This window comes from Trichosurus vulpecula, chromosome 2 (genome assembly GCF_011100635.1).
Source record: "Trichosurus vulpecula isolate mTriVul1 chromosome 2, mTriVul1.pri, whole genome shotgun sequence".
NCBI classification, from domain to species: Eukaryota; Metazoa; Chordata; class Mammalia; order Diprotodontia; family Phalangeridae; genus Trichosurus; species Trichosurus vulpecula.
This window is the reverse complement of record NC_050574.1, coordinates 304,219,128-304,239,621: the sequence shown is the minus strand read 5'-3', so window position 1 is coordinate 304,239,621 and position 20,494 is coordinate 304,219,128. Positions and strand designations below refer to the sequence as shown.

The 20,494-nt window shown below is 39.9% G+C and overlaps 1 protein-coding gene and 1 pseudogene across 3 annotated transcripts in view; both read left to right on the top strand.

Annotated features, from left to right (window-relative positions):
* The first annotated feature begins 238 nt into the window (after positions 1-238).
* LOC118837063 lies at positions 239-9,333 on the top strand (annotated as a pseudogene).
* A 669-nt stretch (positions 9,334-10,002) lies between these two features.
* CLASP1 (cytoplasmic linker associated protein 1) overlaps positions 10,003-20,494 on the top strand; it is a 357,318-nt gene continuing 346,826 nt past the window's right edge. For 2 of the 3 annotated variants that reach the window (XM_036744772.1, XM_036744770.1), the window contains exon 1: positions 10,098-10,257. The gene's annotated coding sequence lies outside the window, so the exon portion shown is untranslated. Of the gene's footprint in view, positions 10,258-20,494 lie in introns of all 3 variants that reach the window. The other variant, XM_036744771.1, reaches the window with a different exon arrangement.

The following is a 20,494-nucleotide window of genomic DNA, read 5'->3' as shown; positions in this document are numbered from 1 at the left end:
GAATTGTACTAAGAGTTAATCCGAATATCTTTCCCTCCCCTGCCCCCAAGGCCCCTCCTGGATCTTGTTGTGGCAGAGGGTCCTGCATAACTCAATGAAACTATGAATTATGACATGCAGGATTACCCAAAGCAGACAGGTCACTGTGGAGAGTTCTGACAAGAGATGATCCACTGGAAAAGAAAATGGCAAACCACTCCAATATTTTTGCCAATAAAATCACATGGGTAGTAGCAAGATGATAAAAACTATGACACCAGAAGATGAGTCCCTCAGATTGGAAGGTGTCCAACATACTTCTGGGGAAGAATGAGGAAGAGCTTGAAGAAACTTGGGTCAAAGCTGAAAGTTCAGCAGCAGATGTGTCTGGTGATGAAAGTAAAGTCCAATGCTATAAAGATCAATATTCCATAGGAACCTGGAATGTAAGATCTATGAACCAAGGTAAGTTGGATGTGGCCAAATAGGAGATGGAAAGAATAAACATCTACATCTTGCATGTCAGTGAGCTCAAAAGGACAGGAATGGGTGAATTTAATTCAGGTGATCATTACATATACCACTGTGGGCAAGAATCCCTTGAAAGAAATGGAGTAGCCCTCATAGTCAATAAAAGGGTGAGAAAAGCAGTACTGTGATATAATCTCAAAAATGACAGAATGATATGTTTGAATTCAAGGCAAACTGTTCAATAACATAGTAATAAAAGTCTATGCTCTACAGGTCGATCAGTTCTATGAAGAGCTACAAAATTTTCTAGAAATAGCACCCCAAAAAGTTGTTATATTCAACATAGGGGATTGGAATGCTAAAGTAAGCAATCAAGAGATAATTGGATTAACAGGCAAGTTTGACATAATAAAAAAATGACATAGGCCAGAGATTAATAGAGTTTTGTCACGATAACTTGCTGGTCATAGCACACACTCTTTTTCAACAACACAAAAGGTGACTCTACACATGGACATCCCCAGATGGTCAACATAGAAATTAGATCGATTATATACTCTGCAGCCAAAAGTGGTCCTTTCTTCCTGTTCTTAGTATGTAACCCTAAAAGTGGGATTGCTGGGTCAGAGACTATGGCAATTTTTCCCATGTTTATATTATATAATTCCATATTGCTTTCCAAAATGGTGGAATCAATTCATAGCTCTGCCAGCAGTATATGGCTAGCTTCTCATAGCCAGGTTACATTAGGACCAATATCTAATGGTTCTACATTTACCTCCTTCCTCTCCTCTCCTACATACATGGGTTAGGCCAAGCTTTCCTTAACTGGTGATGAAGCTGGGACTTGATTGGCTCAAGAGGAGTAAAGCTCAAGTTGTGCTTCCCTTGATAACACTTTCTGGTAGCCCCTGGCTGTACTGATACAGCTTTCTGGTCACCTATGAGCATAAAAAGTCCCACCCACGTGGGATTAGTGCCCTTCAGATGCTGGAAGACCACAGGAATCATCACACCCTACCCTGCTCAACAGATGGGGTTCTATTCCATATGGCAATGAAGTGGGGCTGCATCTGCAAAGCTAAATGCTACTGTAACCTTGTTACACATCCTTTCTATGTTAGGGCTAAGTAAACTTCCTTTCCATAACTGCTCAATGATCTACAATGCCTCATTTTGTCCTAACCTCAAACCCAAACCAGCGGTATGTTGGCCTCGGTCCTACCTCTTATACCAGGCCAATATTATTTTTTGAACCATCAGTTCAATGGGTATGATTATAAACTCTTTTAAGTGTTTTTTGTTGACTAAGTTTCTTCTTTAAGAACTGCTTGTTCATATTCCTTGACTTATGAATGGCATTTATACATGTGTCAATTATCTGTAGAATTTGGATCTCACTTTAGAGGTTCTAATGCAAATATTTTCTCCCTAGTCCATATCTTCTCTTATTTGGGATGCATTATTTTTATTTATGCAAAACCTTTTTAATTTGGGTAAGCAAAATGATCTTTTATTATTCTAGATTGTAACGTGTTAATAAAATTTCCCCTACTGCTAAAAATAGAGCTTTCCATCCCCCTCTAATTTTTATGGTATGCATTTTTATATTTAGACCACTATTCTGTTTGAATTCATTACAGTATTTGTTTTATCATGGCACAGAGTTGACCCTGGATTCACAAATATTATGCCAGATGAATGCAAGCTCTATTACATTCTCTGGTACTGGAAAAAGTTTCTGAAGACCATCTAGTTAAATGTGGAGAGGCTTATCACCAGAAGGTTCAAATTCTTTGGCCATGGCAACTCACGAAACAAAGCAAAATATAAAAATGGCACTGAGTACTGTGTGGCCTCTTTTCATTTCTGCAGTGACAATGGCAGGACTGAAAAAAAATTCTTTTACATGATTTTTGAACTATCTGTAAACATTAAGTCTCAGAAAATGCTAGGTTGATACTTAAAATTTATATTCCTTAACAATGAATCATCATACAACAGAAGAAATGACTCAATTTTAACATTCTTGATACAGAAAAAACCAGAAGATAAAAGTAAGTTGTAGCTAAAGGGAAGAATAGCTCATAGGTTCTCTTTGGAAGGGAAGAGGAGCTGGTCTTTCATCCAAAGGCAATAAGAAACATAATTTCATGGGACATTAGTCATCTTGTATTGCAGTACTCATAATAACTATTTGCAAAAAAGATAATTTAACAAGGGAGATAACTTCAGTTTACTACATGTCGATATCTATTGTAGAAGATAAAGTAGATAAAAAAGATTGTGAAGGACTTAATAAGTTGTTCCAAATTAAATGAACACATACTATATTTTCTGACCATCGCGGTTTATTTTTTGAATCACTGATTTTATTTTTTAAATAAAATTTAAAAATTTTCGAGTAACAAAAATGTATTTTCTTTCCCTCTAACTTTCCCCTTCTGGGAAAAAGAAAGAAAAACAAAATCCTTTAATAAATACACAATCAAGAAAAAAAAAAAGTCATACATTGGCCACATTAAAAAAATTTGTGTCTCTTTCTGCACACTGAATCCACTACCTCTGTGTCAAGATATAGGTACCAGGTTTCATCACTGGTCCTCTGGAATCACAATACATATTTTAATACTCACTGACTTCAGTGCAAATGTAGCCAGATTTAATTGGCTATTTATGGACTTGTGAGAGGAAAGATGAAAATGAGAAAGAGAAAAAATTGGAAGATAGGAAATACCATTAAAACAAATCCCCTCTGAGCACAAGCTGTGGACACAAAAAATATGGGAAATGGATTAAAGAATATTTCTCAATAAAGATGCTCACCATTTCCTAAATTTCATAAATATTTCTATAACAAATGCCTTTCTGCATTAACAACAGGGAATTTCCCCACTTGGACTTTAACATTACAGTCTTAGGTGAGCTGCATAGAGAAGTAGAAATGACACTAAAAAAACAAAAATAGGAAAGACAGCTGGCTTAGACCAGGTATTCAATTCAATCCAATAAGCATTTACTAAGGGCCTTTCAAGTTCCAAGCATTATGCTAAGTGCTAGAGATACAAATAAATATAAAAATACACAACACAAAGTGGGGAGTGCTAATGACTGGGAGAATCAGAAAGGTCTCTTGTGGAAGGAAGTTCAAGTCAATTCAGTAAACATTTATTAAGCACTAGAAACCCAGTTCTTGCCCCCAAGGAGCTTATAATCTAACAGCAGAAGACAATATATAAAAAGAAGATGAAAAGTTGGCGGAATTGGGAAGATATCAAATCAGGGGCATGTTGGCATGTAAGATGAAATTTGAAGGGTGCTAGGGATTCGAAGAAGTAAAGACGGAGATCATGCCAGGCACGAGGAGTGGGGAGGAGGGAGGAGTGACTTGTTTAAAGGCATGGACACAGGAAATTAAATGTCACATGGGGAATATAAACTAGGTCAATTTTCTGGAACAGAGTACACGAAAAGTAAAAAGACAATAGTGATGCAGGTAGACCTAAAGGATGTCAGACAAGTTGATAAATATTGAAGAGAACCCAATGAAATAGAAGGGGAAAAATGTTAACATATTAATATTATATTCAAGCAGAGTAATAAGTGTTTACTCTGGGGTATTGGGTAGAGAGGGCATTAGGAGCAGTGAATGCTTAGAGAGAGTGGGGCCAGAAAAATTTATTGCTTTATGATCATCAAAAAAGTATTAAATACCCAGCGGTGTCTCTTGCTGGGCTAGGCATGGTACAAGGCAATTCAGACAGACACTTATCCTACCTTGAGGACTTTGCTCAATCATGTTAAGATATTTTACCTCAAATGAAATGCTTGGATGTTTGGAATAGAATAATCCCCTTAAGCAATTCTGGAGATTATAACGGGGTGGGGGTAGATTTAAGAGGAAGGATACTGGTATATAATTAATGCACACATGTACACATATATGGACACCTAATGGCTAGAAGTGGGAGTTGTGGATTGGTGAGCTGTGTACAGCTAGATGGAATACTGTTCTCAAGTGTGTCTCAGTAAACTCATTGATGTTTCATGGATTGTAAAAGGCTGGGAAACAATGCAGTAAGGGCTTATATTCTAAAACACAATAGTAGTGAATATAGAAACATAGCCAACAGAGATAAATATAGTGCCTGCCTTGATTCCCCTTTGCCTTTACCCTTTTATCACTTATTCCCAATTTTTCCTTTTTTTTTTTTTGAGGGGGGAAGGCAGGGCAATTGGGGCTAAGTGACTTGCCCAAGGTCACACAGCTGGTGTGTCAAGTGTCTGAGGCCAGATTTCAACTCAGGTCCTCCTGACTCCAGGGCTGGTGCACTACTCACTGTGCCACCTAGCTGCCCCAAATTTTTCTGATAGGAGAAATTCAGACATGACACAAAAAGAACTTGTCAAATTTTATCATTTTTTATGAATTTTGTTTCCATTTAATTTCTTAAGTACCTAAACATCTGAAAATCTTTTCATTCTCCTTTATCTTGTCTGCCTTGTTCAGCTTATGAGCTCCTTATTTCAAACGTGTTACTGTTATTGTGGTGAATGACTCTTAAAGACTCCATTTTGGGGTTTTCTTGGCAAAGATACTGGAAAGGTTTGACATTTCCTTCTCCAGATCATTTTACAGATAAGGAAATTGAGGCAAACAGGGTTAAGTGATTTGCCCAGGCTTCCTTAATCTTGGTGCCTTCCCACTAGGATTATTTCCAATTTATCATCTATATATCACATTTGTCCATAGTTGTTTGTATGTTTTCTCCCCCGTTAGACTGTGAATTTCTTGAGAGCAGGAACTGTTTTTTTTCTTTTTCTATCACCTGCTTAGAATGGTGTCTGGCACATAGTAGGCACTCAATAAATGTTTATTGATTTATATCTACCTGAAATCTGCCTCTATGAAACTTCTGTCCATTGTTTCTAATTTTGTCCTTTGGACCAAGCAGAACAAGATTAATTCTTTCTTTGCATGATAGCTCTTCATTTTGTCTCCACCAAATCTCTTCTGGTTTTTGTATGGCATGGTTTCAAATCTCCAAACCATTCTGCTTGTTCTTTCCATGACATGCTTCACATTTTTCAATGTGTTTCCTAAAACATAGTTCCTAGAATTGAGTACAACAGTTCAGAAATGGGACTCATTGGTGGAGATTATAGCAAATGATTGTAACTTCACTTGTTTTGTACAATGTTTCGATTATGCTTAAAGTTGAATTAGTTTTATTGACTTCCATTTACCAATATTACTTACCATATATTATTCGGTATTATATAAAATAAGGGGGTGGGGGTGGGACTAGATGACTTCTAAGCAAAGATAAGGACAAGCATTTATTAAGGACCAACTACGTGCCAGGTGCTTTAAAAACATATCATCTGATCCTCACAACAACCCTGCACGATAGGTACTATCATGACCCCCATTTTACAGCTGAGGAAGCTGACGTTAAGTAACTTGTCTAGCAAGTGTCTGAGGCTACATTTTAAAAAAAAATTTTTTTTTCTGAGGCTAGATTTGAACTCAGGTTTTCCTTACTCTAGGTCCAGCATTTATTCGCTGCACTACTTTAGCTGTCATGTCAAACCTCATTATTCCTCAAGAGTCACTGTTCTGAAATTCCTTTATCTTATCATAAACTATCATTCTATTTTTCCTTATACCTTACACCTCATAACTCTATATACTCTGTCTTCACTGTGAACTCCAATACCTCCTCCCCCTCCCCCAGTACTTTTCTAGGCTACCTTCTCTGCTCTGGCTTCATATTCCTTCCTCCCCAATTTCCATCTATAGTTAACTAGTCCAACTTTCAAATCCCTTTCACTCCTGCCTTACGTGTTACCAAGCCCAATTATGGATTATTCTCACCATCTGCCTCCTATGCCCCCAATCAAGTACTGCTGAAAAGAAGTGGAAGAAGCCATATAACCATGCTGACTGCCACTACAAATTTTTGTTATCTAAGCTTAACTGAGCACTCATTGTAGCAAAGCCATGTTTTTACTCCTTTCTAATAGATTTTCTATTTCATTCCTCAATGAGACTATTCCAAACCTTCTCTTTTCTCCTCAAGCCTTCCACATCATCTCCTGTCACCGTATCAGCTAAGGATCTTGGTATGCTATTTGTCCTTTGTCCTTGACTTAGTGACAATTCACCCTCAGTTCCTTTTTCTCCCCTCCACTACATCTCAATACCCCTTCGGAGCATTCCAAATTCCTACTTTATTGCAGACTCTGGCAGAGAAGTGGCCCTTCTCCAACCAAGGGCAACCCTACAATCATTTCCCTCTCTCTCTCAGTAATCTTTATTCTTGTCCTATTAACTGATTCTTTCCTTGCTGTCTACAAACATAGCCAGGTCTCCCTCATCATTAAAAATCCTCGACTTGACCCTACCATCCTCTAAAGCGATCCTGTCATAGCATTCTTCTATTTCATAAACAGACTCCTCCATAAAGCTATCTATTGAAAGCCCTCATTTCCTCTGTTTTCACCCATTTTTCAACCCCTTGCAATGTGGTTTTCAGTCTCATTACTCAATTTCAAATGAGTTCTCCAAAGTTACCAAGGATCTCTTATTTGCTCAGTCTTACAGACTTTTCTCCATTCTCATCATTCTTGACCTATGTAGCATCTAATGTTGATGACTCTTTTCTTTCTAGATATTCTCTTCTTTCCGGGTATTCACGAATCTTCAGTCTCTAGGTTCTCTTCCTACTTGCCTGACTAGTCCTTTTCACTCTCCTAGGCAGGACTGTTATTCATATCTAGCCTGCTAATTGTGGGTGTATCCAGAGCTTTACAAAGGGCCCTTTCTCTGCTCTCTCATTTCATGATCTCATCAACTCTTATGGATTTAATGATCATTTCTATGCAGATGACTTTTGGTTAAGCCCTAGGCTCTTGAACTCCAGTCCTACTTCAACAACTGCCTGTTAAGACATTTTGAACAGTATGTCCTACTTCAAACTAAACATGTCCAGTCCAAAACAGGACTTATTATCTTTTCCCCTAAATCAACCTTTGTTTTGGTATTTCTGTGGAGTGTGCCAACATCCTTCAAGTCATTCAGGCTCAAAATATTGGAGTCATCATTAATTCCTTACTCTTAATCACCCCAAATAGTCAACCAGTTGCCAGATCTCATTATTTCTACCATCATTTCTACCATATATGTTCCTTTCTACTAACATGACTACTGTCATTTTTCACACCTCTCTTTTTCCCCTACTCCAATCCATCTTCCACACAGCTGTCTGTAAAAGTGATTTTTCTTAAGTGCCAGATAACTCCCCTACTGCATAAACTTCAACGGCTCTCTATTGTCTCTAGGATCAAATTAAAACTCTTCAGTTTGGTATTTAAATCTGTCAACCAGACCACACCAGACCAGTACCAGCCTCTAACTGGTGGATGGCTGGAGCCAAACAAAGCAGGCTAGAGACAGGAGAGTCAGGAAACTAACAGAAGTTTAATTTCAAAGTGAGGAAAATGCTTGCAAGCGGGAAGTCCACCTTCCTGAGGAGGAGGGCTTGCTTCTTGTGGCTCCATAAGGTTTTTAAACATGAAAACCACAAAAAGGCAGGACTCAACACAGTCATCCTTTAGGTCTTCAGTAAACAGTTACCACAGCAGGCCCACAGGTGCAGGTATTTTTTGGACAATACAGGTGTTCTTGGGTCCTGCGGGAACAGTCTCTAAGTTACTAGGATCGCTGAGTCTTGTGATTGTCTCAGGTCTTTAGGGTTGCTGAGCCTTGTGATCCTTCAGCGAGGTACAGAGCCAGAGTTAGTGTGGCAGGAACAGGAGGGCAGCACCGGCTTCAGTTCACTTGGCAGTTACCAGCGAAGGGAAGCTCAGAGGTGATTTATCACTTTCTGCTTCAGCACATGGGCTGTAGCCCCAGCTCTCAGGCCAGGATCTTCTGGGAAAAAGGGAAGCTCCAACAAATCTAAATCATTATATGTCATCATATAAAACAATAAATCCCACGACTGCATCTGCTAGAGAGCAAGCGCAAAGGATTGCAGTTATGCCAAGCTCAGGGCACAGCCTGCTTGCTGAGTCTTTAGTTCTGGAAAACACGGTGTCTCCTGATGTTTTGACAAAACCTTTCACAACTCGTCTCCAATCAACTTTTTAAGCCTCACACCTTTAATCTATCTACCACTGGGCTTCAGGCACTCCAGCTGGCCTTAGGACTCCTCCTAGACAACCTGCAACACCTCTTTCCAAGCCTGAAACACATTACTCCTCCTCTTCGCCCGTCAAAATCCCCGATTTTCTTCAAGTCTTATCTCAAGCTCTACATGATGTCTTTCCTGATCTTCACCCCAGTCCCTCCCCCAACAAGATCCTCCTATCTCCCTTCTGCCTATACCTATACCCACACTCGTGCCTCGATAAGTCTTTCAGGACAGCGGCTGTTTGTCTTGGGTCCCATCCCCAGCACTTGGCAAGGTGTCTGGAACAGAAGGATTTAATACAAGCTCGTTGACTGAATGCCTCATGCTGGGTGGGTGACCACGGACCAGCTGCTTCTCCTCTCTAAGCCTCAGTTTCCTCATCTGTGAAATAAGGTTATTTATACTGAGGTACCTACCTCACAGGACTGCTGTGAGGCTCACGTGGCGTGCTGTATGGGGTGCGTTACCGAGATGCCGGCGGCCCTTACTACCGACACAGACCGGCGGGGAGCCGGTCACCCCTGACCCGGCCCCCGGTGATCCGGCCCGCCCCCCCGGACTCGGCCCTGCTGACCCAGCCCCTAGACTGTCGCTCGTCGGGCTCCTGAAGGCGTTCGAAGAAAGGGAGGATCGGATGGAAGGCAACCAGCCATCGGCCGCAGGGAGGCCGCCGACGAGGGGTTAGGGACTTTCAGACTGTCTACGCAAGCTGGCGGGGAGGGAGGAATCCGGGTTTTTATCCCTTTGTGGCTGGATCACGTACAGAAAGCAGGGTAGCCTCCTGGGACAGGGCACAACATATCCCTTCCTCACCTCGACAAACCCACAGCCCCCTTTGAGAGCCCCTCCCACACCCTAGGCCCCCGGCCTACAACCCGGAAACAAAAAGCGCTTCCGAAAACCGGAAATGAAAGGCGCCTTCCGCCAGCCTAGGCCACGCCCGGAAGGAAGTAAGCGGTCGGACTCGTTTTACTTGGACCTTTTCTCCACCCTCTTTCTTTTTCTTCCCTGACTGTGCCCTCTGTTCTTTCGGAGGCTTTGTGACCACCACCCTCTCACCCTTGCCTACCCTCCCGATCCTGGCATTGGCTTTGCCTTTGTCCTTGTTATTATTCTCTTTGCATCGCTCAGTTTTTTTGAGGGAAACCTATCTCGTCTACGGGTCCCCGTGAGGGTCACTGTTTGAGTCGGATGAGAAGGCAAAAGGGGCGGGAGCCACACCCACTAACATAACCGATTTAGGCGCCAGCCTGGCGCATGCGTAGGACGGCACCTCAGGAGCGGTCCTCGTTTTGCTGCTCTCTATGGTCGGACCTGGCCTTCCGTAAGGGAAAGGGGAGAAAGGAGAGGGGGAGGGGGAGCGGGTGGCGCGCCGGTCCCAGGCATCGTCGCGCATGCGTTCTGAGCCTTTTATTTTTTGCCCTGTACCCAGCTTCTTAGCCTCATTGGGGTGGAGGAGGAGAGAAGAAACCAGCTTAGCAGCGGCAGCACCGTCGCCACCGCCAAATAATGCAGTAAGAGCCGCGTCGGGGCTGATGAGATTGAAAGTAGCCCTCATTCCCCGAGGAGCCCACTCCCCCCTCCCCGCGTCTGGCCGCGGACCCCCGGGGTATGTGTGCGCGTGTTTGCAAAGCGCTCCCTCCTCAGCTGTCGGATGCACTTGGGGGTGGAGGGGAGGAACCCAGCCCTGCTGGTGGAAGATGGAAGAGGAGCGAGTGAGTGTGTGTCTGTTGGGGGGCGGGGGGGAACGGGGACAGGTTGCATTGTTTGGTTAATCGATAGATTGCGGAGCTGGCATGCGGAGGGATGCTGAAGGGCGGGGGGGGGGGGAGCGGGTAGCGGGGAATAATCCTGCAGGGTTTATGAGGATCTCCCTGGTGGCTTTGTGTTTCCCCCCTTCCTAGCACATAGAGAACACCATCAGACCCTCCCACCCCGCGGAGCCTCCTCTGGGTGGAGAGAGGAGAGTCGGGATCATCCTCGGTTTGAAATGAGCGCAAGGAGGGGATGGGTGGGGGGGGAGGGGAGAATACAACTCGGTGGAAGTGATGTGAAGAAAGACCCGGAGGGAAGTGTCGGGGAGGCTGGGTTGCTGTGAAACCGGACTAGACAAAGCGGTGGCAGAGGCTGGGGGAGCAGTCCTGGCCAGGCGGGATGGGATGGGCCCCTTTCGTCTTTCGAGCCTCGAATTATCTTCCCTCCCCCATAGGATCTTAATAAAGCCCTGAAAACTGGAGAACTGCTGAGTTAAGCCCTCTGTTGCCTTCTCAACTTGCCTTTGTTATTCCTTGATATTTGCAGAACAGGTCTGAGATCAGAGTGTGATCATACATGGTCTTACTTGGTACAATGGAGCTAATTGAATTGTGCTCTCTTTTTTCTGAGCTGCTGTGACATGGATGAATTTTTTTCAGTGAGATATAGTTTTATATATATGCATATGTATATATCCTTTTTCCCCTAAAATAAAAATTTGAGGGATAAGTAAAATATGATCTTTGTAATAATAACTGGGCCAATGGGCCAGTCGCACGAACTGAAATGGCAGTTGTTCTATTAGGCTTTTGAACCCTTAAAGCATTTCAAAAATTAATTTTTATTTTATTTTTTATTTTCTGTGGATTGTAGAGAGGTGAGCTGCAAGGCCTTTAATCCCTTGGGCTCACTAAGAAATATTTGCGAGTGCCTACCATGTGCAGATGCCACAGGCCATTTCCAATTCAGGTTCTTGCCTAGGCTGGCAGAGAGACTCTGAATAGGATGCTAATTTGTTCTATACCTTAATTTCTTCATCATTAAAATGGGGCATAGCAATATATTCCAGTGATAGCTAAGAAAAGTAATTGATAACAATTTATTGAATAAATTACAGAAAATTGATCGTGTAACATTTCCAAAGAAGGATCTAAATTTGGTAGGCTGTTATATATAATCCCTGTAAGAATGTGATTGTGCCTCTAGCAGCTGTTTCTCAAACCTCAGCTCCTGCAGTTTATTTTCTGTTGTTGACTAATCTATGTGGAATAGATTCTAGACTAAAAAGTTATGTATGTATGCGTTTGTGTAAAAGTAATTTGTTTAGGGACTCTAGCAAAAACTCTAACATTTCTTCACTAACAATTAACTCAGTTATACTGTATCCTCTTTTGAAGTGAGAAGGTGGCAAATACTTCATCAGCCTGTTAGAATTGAAGTGGCAGATATAGTAGGTGGCTAAGTTTACACAGTAAATTTATTTTAGAGTTGAGACTGAGAATCCAGGTCTCCTAGCATCGTAGTCTTTGGTACTAACCTCTAAACTCAAGCTTATTCATGTAAATAAAGGACCAGGATCAAAGTTTTTTGGAGTAGTTGTATGTAAAAATCTGAAGTCATAGAACTTTATGTTTGATACTTTAGCAATTAATTCAGTTGACCCAGCAAAATATAGTTCAGTAAATAAGAAACCATTATTAAACCTAACGTAAACAGTTTTTTGTGCAAATTTTAGTGCCTTTCCTACATGGTTTCGTGGGGAGGTAAAAAAGAAATGATTTCTCCAAATTATATTTAAGTGATAAGACATTATTGAAAAGGGTCATATTTGATCATTGGTTTTAGATTTAGGTTTTTGGTTAAGATTAGTTAACTGGATGATATTCACTTGGATTCATTGTGGTAAAATGGGAAAAAAAAGATACTCAGTAATAACACCTTCATTAGTTGTTTGTCTTAATGAAGTTTCAGAGAGTTTGTAGTGAACAGCTGTTAAATTCATAGTTTGTAGTTGCACAGAAAAAAGGCCGTTAATATCACTAATGACAAAATGCTTAGCTGTGTAAGGCAATTTAAATATAGGGCTCAGAGTTATTTATTAAAACTCTTGTGATAGTTGTGAGATCCATTATAAAGTTAAACTGGAACAAGTCCTGTCTCATGGAAGCTAATAGAAGAAAGCATCATTGAAAAATAAATAACTGAAACATTTTCTAGAAAATGGGAACAGGATCTAAGATTCTTTTTTTTCTCAGATTTTAAGTGTTGACTTAAATATATAAAATGATTTCTCATATATATATGTACACACATACACACACATACATGTGTATCTGTCTTATCTATAGGTAACTTGTGAAAATATAAGCCATTCTTAGGGTCGATAGTGCTAGAAAGGAACTTAGAGGTATTTTAGACCCACCTACCATGCAGTGCAGGTGTTTCATCTACATAACCTTGAGAGATGGTCATCCTACTCCAGCTTGAGGCCTTCTAGTGACAGGGGGTTCACTACTTTCTGAGGCATTCCCATTGTTAGACTGTATTGAACCAAATAGTGTTTCTCTGAATATTTGCACATTGGTTTTAGTTTCTCTCTGAAGGTATAACACAAAACATATGTTCTTGCTTCCAAATATTAGCCCTTCAAATATATTAAGTGTCTCATCACTTTCCTACTGTGGCCTCTTCTCCCTGTGTACTTTAGCCATTCTCACCTTAGTGAGGAAGCATGGTACAGTGAAAAATGCACTAGTTTTGGAACACAAAAACCCTGGGCCCAAATTCTGCCTTTGACATTTACTGTGTGACCTTTGTCAAGTCACTTGGACCTCAGTTTCCTTATTTGTCAGATGAAGGGATTAGACTTGATAACCTCTGAGGTTCCTTCCAGTTTTAAATCTGTGATCCTTCTTGATAACCTTTCTCAGGAAAACTTAATTTTTAAAAGTGGTACCAGAATTAAAAATGACTTTAGAGTATGATGGGACCATTATTATCTGTGATCTGGACACAATGCTTCTATTATTCCAGTAAAAAAAATCTGTATTGGAAGTGGAAAGAGCTCTGCTCTTAAGAGTTAGGATAACTTGGTTCAGATATTTTCTGGGATAGTGGTTAAGTCACAGCCTCCTTGAACTTGTTTTCCTGTCTGTAAAATAGGTATAATATTCTACCTGCCTCAGAGGACTGAAGGTGAAGGTGCCTTGTAAAACTTAAGGCTCTATTGAAATGTGAGTGATTATTAGCCACGTAAGATGAGATACATAAGACCTATTAAGATATTAATATAAACATTATGATTAACATATAATAACCTTATATATATGTAGAGCTTGGTAATTTCCAAAGTACTTTGACATCTATTTACGAATATGATCCTTCTGTATACAAGGTAGATATGGCTTGTGTCATCTCCATTTCATATATGAGGAAATTGAAAGCCCAAGCAGTTAAGTGACTTGCTCAAGGTCACACAGCCAAGGAGTAGCAGAGTTCAGATTAGAAACAGGTTTTCTGACTTTTCCACTGTTCCTTCTGTACAGTTTTTCCTCACAAATTGTGACCCAGGGTAAGGAGGTCCACAGTGAACTTGTAAGGAGGTAAAACTGACATTTTTTCTTCATGTGAACTCCTGCTAATCCAGAACTTTCATCTTGCATAGTTTATTTTTGTAAAATAATATATTTTAATTGATATTGATTTCTTTTTATATTGATATTGATAATTGATATTGATATCTTTTTACTTTGGCAGCTTTTAATTTAGATTGTTTTGTGATTGTTGATGTTTCATTTACATTGCATTAGTAGTTTATATTGTTTTCTTGGCTTTGCTACTCAAACTTGCATTCGTTTTACATGTGCTCTTCTTCGTCTTTCCATACTTATTGTATCTGTTGTATTCGTCGTTTCTTACGGCATAGTAATATTCCATTATATTCATGTACTTTGCCAGTTGCCAGATTTGTGGGCATTCACTTTATTTCCAGTTCTTTCCTATCATAAAAAGTGCCTCTGTAAATATTTTGGTATTATGTGGAGCCTTTTTGTCATTGACCTTTCCAGGATTTGTTCCTGGCGTTGGATGTACAGGGTTATTTGTTTTTGTTTTAAACTTAGGTTGCCTGCCTTTGTATTTATTATTGTGAAATATCATCTTGATTTAGATTTGAGAAGGGGAAAGTCTCTAGGGCTACTCTACAGGTAGTTTGAGCATAGCCCACCATATTTCTTGTTGACATGTTGCATTTTGAGTTATCTCTGTAAAGTTAACAAATCTTGATTTGTCTGTGATGCTTCACTAACTCTTCTGCTTGGGTCATTGACCTTGCATGTATAAATGGTGCTTAACAAATGTTTGATTTGACTTTACATGACCAATTAAATATTCAAACCTGTATTTATTTTAAACAATTGTAATTAATGAAAAGGTTTTTAAATTTTGTCAGATACTTAGTAGAGTTAGTTGAGCATTCACCTTAGTTTTATTCTATACATCTAAAAGGTATATTACATTTCTAGGCTACAGCAGTTTTGCAACATTTGTAGCACTATCTACTCGACTAGCTTTTAATTGAGCTTCTTTATACAGTTTGTATCTGTTATGGATAGAGGCAAACTGTTATGAATGTGTTGAGCAGTCACTGAAAACTGTCCCTCAGACATGGTAACAAGGTCCTATTGTGGACAGAACTCGGATTGTTTGGTGCCCTTCCTAACGAAGAACAGTTGAATTCAGTCTATAAACAATAACGTAGTCTTTTAAAGATATTCGCCTGTGTTAAAACTGCTCCTTTTCTGAAGTTCTCTCTGTTAAGCTTTGTCTTAGTTTAGTAAAATAGACATTTCTGAAAGTTACTAAGTGATGAAGTCCCCATGGCAGAGCACAGCTATATCTAATTTTGTTCTCCCATACTATCTCAGAGTTATCCCAAGGTAACAGGTAAAGTTGATATTATTATATATAGCATATAAACACACAATATAATGTCTCCTGTTTCAGTGGTGCCTCTACTGTTTCCCCTGAACAGAGAGCACATACCTCTTTTTTATTCTTTTCCTGTCCTTGCTTTAAGGCCTAGTTCAAGCCATCAATCTTTCCCCAAGTCTTCTCTTACCACTTCAGCTTATTGTTTTGAATTTTTCTACTATTTAGTGTCCTTAATGAGTGCATTTGGTGCTTATTTACTGTCTTGTATTGCTGTTTAACTTTTGCTCTGTGTGATGTGGAAAGAAGGTAAACTGACTAGATAGTAAATTCATTGAAGTTAGGGATGTGTGTTGTATTTCTTTGTATTCTTTATGGTATTTAACGTGATGCTGTAACATGGTTGAGGAATTATTTTTGAATGAGAACTGAATAGGAAACCAGTCGTTGATATAATCCATACTCGTGATGTTGGAAGTGTTTATGGAACAATCATAAATGAGAGACCTTGAGCAGTGAAGCATAACATTTCGTAAAGTGTATTGTACTGGCTCTTCCATGTCGTGCTCCTAACTGACATGAACTAAAGAATAATCATTTGCGTCTCTTAGATGTTTTAGAAATTTTTTTTGATGGGCACATGGTATTTTGCAAAGCTTTGCATGTGTGATTTGCAGTTACGTGTTATGGAACTTGTGTTTCCTGGGGTTCCTAAGTTCAAAAGAAGCTTTTTTGCTCATTTTTTAGAGATAGCTTTAGTTTGTACACATCCTATTGTCCTTGAATTTTGGTTTCTCAGGTTCAGAGGATAATAGAGAACTGGGAGGAACATTAGAGGTAATCAGGTTCAATTCTTCTTTTACAGGTAAGGAAACAGGGGTTAAGTGATTTGCCCAGTGTCACATAGTTTGTGTTGGGTGGTATTTTGAACCCAGGTTTTTCTTCTTCTTCATCCCTTTATCACCAAACCACACTGCCTTGCAAAAAGTCCAAAATCTCCAATATGATGTAGTCGTTCTTATTATTGAGAATTTGGTTGCTTGGAGATATAGAAAGTACTTTAAATGGCCATTTATTCAATTATTATGGATGTTTTGGGATATTTCCATATAGTACTCCTAATTCAGTAAGGCACAATATTATGTGATCTAAATGATCATACTTCAATAAGTTCCCTTGGGAGACTATTTCACTGTCTACCAAAGTTCAAGGAAACAAATGCTGATCCTGCCAGTTGGCCAAATTCCTTTTTATTTATTGTCTTCTCATTCCATTATTTGGTCATGGACAGTCAAAACACAGTTGTATTCCTTGGGTTTTGAATTCATAAAAACATTTTTAGGTAGTTGTGGTTCAGTCTGGATATTAGTTAATATGTTAGCAATACATGCCACCATGATAATTTTGATATATTTTTTCCTTTTAGCAGATCTTTATTTTATAAGGCCTTTAAATTTATTACTGAGAAAAATTCACATTTTCTGTTCCCAAGGAAAAGACTCAAATAAAGCATTTGAGATATACACTTCTTCTTGAGCAGATTGGATCTTTGGACTTTCAAAGTGATGGTGTATCTAGCTTTAGATAATTGTTTATCTAGTAAAGTGATTGAAGAGGAAGAAGCTGGCTTTATTTTATTACATCTTTTCTTCAGGCTAGAGTAGAGATTTGCACCCCCCCCCCTTTAATTTTAACATTATTAATGCTGTCCTGCAGATCTGTGACTTGATACTATAGAGGTCAGTTTTCTTAAAACAGGTGTCACATTGCCATATGGTCCTTATTTTAAGTAGGCTAATTTGGATTTGAAGGTCAGGTGTTCTCTGTAAGATCATAGATTTATAGCCAGAAGGGACGTTGGAGGTCATCTAGTCTAACCCCTTCGTTACCGAAGTGCAGGGACATTGAATAATTTGCCCAAGATCACACAAGTAAGTTAGTCATTGGCAGAACCAGAATTCAAAAACCCTGGTCTTCTATCTCCAAATCCAGCAGGCTTCCTATTGCACTATGAATCTCTCAGGCTGTAAGTATATTGGTAGTAACTCTCAAATACTGAGCAAAATTCCTTGATTGTTTGAATTGCAGTGCTGAAGTAAATCAGCTGAACATGGGATCAGATGTATTAGGGATCTCTGAGGTCATTTGTTAAGAAACTGAGGCCCAGGGAAGTTCAGTGATTTGCACAAGGACATACAGTGTCCCAATTAGGATTTGAACCCAGCAGCCTTTCCCTGTATCATGTATTACCTTTCTATTTTATTACCTTTCTATTTTCTGACTTTTGTCAAGATTTGGAATAGAGCTCTCAAACTGTTATAGAAACACTTGTAGTGTTCCTTGTCTGTAATTGCATGATAGTGATGTTACAAGATCATAGTTATTGTTTAGGATAAGGAGATAGGGAACGCATCATCTTTGGGGTTTTTTGTTTGTTTGTTTTGTTTTTGGAGGGGGAAAGGCAAGGCAGTTGGGTTTCAGTGACTTGCCCAAGGTCACGCAGCTAGTAAGTGTGTCAAGTATCTGAGGTTGGATTTGAACTCAGGTCCTCCTGACTCCAAGGCCAGTGCTCTACTCATTGTGCCACCTGGCTGCCCCAATGCATCATCTTTGTTGCTGTGCTTGTAGATCAAGTTGTTTTCTAATACAGTAGTACAAGTAGGCTCCTTGAGAATAGGTTTGTTCTCTCCCCTCCATCTCCCTTTCTTCATTCCCTCTTTTTTCCTTCTCTCCCTCTGTCCCTGTCCCCCCCATTCTTTGAATGTGTGCCTTGCACCCAGTTAATACTTAACAAAGGTTAAATTGAAATATAATGATTCTATTCCTGAGAGGAGAAAAGAAAAAAAATTGAGTGACCGTGGTAAAGTAAGAATCTGTTGTGGTTGTTCAGTCGTGTCTGACTCTTCATGACCCCGTGGACCATATACTGTCCATGGAGTTTTCTTGGCAAAGATACTGGTTTGCCATTTCCTTCTCCAGTGGATTAAAGTAAACAAAAGTTAAGTATCTTGCCCAGGGTCACACATCTAGTAAGCATCTGAGGCTGGATTTGAACTCAGGTCTTCCTGACTCCAGGCCTAACCCTCTATCCATTGAGCCCCCTAGATGCCTCAGAGTAAAATGAGGGGCCTAAAGTTATTGGTGACTGCAGGTGAAAACCCCAAAGCAGATCTTATTGTAGCAGCCTGGTGTATGTTTGTTGTCTTCTAGGACTTGATTAATAGAGCTTGAGCTGGTCACTTGGAGAAAGCTGTGTAAAATTACGTCTTTTAGAGTTGGAATTATTTTGTACTCTCTCTTTCAGGTCTTCACTTAAATGACTTCTGGTCATTTACTAAGATTCCAAATTCAATTTAACACATATTAATAATTGCTATTTGAAAGGCACTGACCTAAGAAGAGAGAGAAAAAAAAATCTCACTGAGTTTATATTCCCTTATTCTCTGTTGTTTTTGACTTTGTGCCCCTGCACCTAGAGCAGCACTTGACACATAATATATATTCGCTTATCAAATGCTCGTTGGTAGAGTGGGGTGGGGAGGGGAGGGCACAAGGTCATTGGAATAGGCAGAGCTCACTGACAGTTGAAGCCACGTTGTATGGATGAGGGAACGCTTCCTGGAGTTGGCAGCACCTGAGCTGTACTTGAAGAAAGACAAAGATTCTGAGGGGAGGGATAGAGGTGAAGGAGTGTATCGAAGCCAGAGAGGACCGATTCAGTGTATTACACAGAGGTGAGGAAGATGAGGTGTTAATTTTGGGGCACTTTGGCTAGGATGTAGGCTGTATGAAGGGGTAGGGTTAGGAAATTACGTTGGAAAGGTTGTTTGAAGCTAAATTGTGGTTAGGCACCATGAGTGAGTTGGATTCAGTAATTTTGGAAGCAGTGGGGAAAAGAGGAGAGACTGGAAGCAGGAAGACCAAGGAGAGGTGAGAGCTGAAGGAAGGTGGTGATGGCAATGTGAGTGGAGAGTAGGGGACAGATTAGAGACAAGTGGAGGTAGAACGGACAGGTTCCAAGCTATGCCACTTAACTACCTGTGTGACATTGGGCTAGTCCCCTGACTTCTCTGGGATTCATTTCCTCATCTGTAAAATGAAGGAATTGGATTAGTGATATCAAGGGCATCTTCTTGCTCTATATCCTACAGTACTATGACATGACAGCTGATTATTTCTTGGAATAAGGGAGAAGGAAACCAAGGATAGTAGCTAGGTTATGAACCTGGGTGACTGGGAAGTTGGTAGTGCTCTGAAGAGAAATAAGACAGCTTGGAGGTGGAATCGTTTATCATAGACGGGAAACTAGTGAATGCGAAATTTTCTTACTTGATGTTCTTTTTTGGGAAAAAAAAAAGCTTAGCATTGAAAATAGCCCTGGGTAGTGATAATGTTTGAATTATGTAATTTTAATTATTTTCAAATTGAATATCATCGATTCTAGATTATTGAATTATAAAAATCTTGAAGTAATAAATGCTTACTCCTTCCCCCTTTATGTGTGACTAGATCTGGATATGTTGAGAATGTGTTATCCTTTCATTGTTAGTTGTCTAGGGATGAAAAGTAAGATAATGGAATCTCTGAGTTGAAACTAACCAAAGAGGTCATCAGATCTGGTCATCCTCCAAAGGGTGAGTCCTATCGACAACATCTTGACAAGTGGTTGGTTTACTTTTGAGGCAAGATCTCCAGTGATAGGGAACTCCTAAGGTAGCACTTCCTAATTCTAGGCCATTCTAATTTTTTCCTTTCAATATTATTTTTGGAACAGCTCCTTGCAGAGTAGTAATAATTATACAGCATAGTATTCATTAATTATTGTTGCTTTTATTTCTGTGTGTGTTTATGTGTTTTTATGAAGCTTTAATTTGTTGGCCTCACTGGTCTTAGTTTTGCCCTCCAAACAGAACAGTTTCATTTCTTCCTCTACATGGTGATCATTTCAGATATTTGAAGACAGCTGTTGTAAATGTGCTCCTTTTCCCCACCCCAGCCTTCTCCAGGCTGACTGACCCACTTTGTTTCTTTTAACAGATCTTCGTAGTATGATATGAGTAGTCAGTCCCTTTACCCTCCAGCTCCCTCTAGCTTGTTGTTAGTCTCCTAGGATGTAGCCCCCAGATCTAGACAAATCTCTGCAGATTCTCTGACCAGGCATA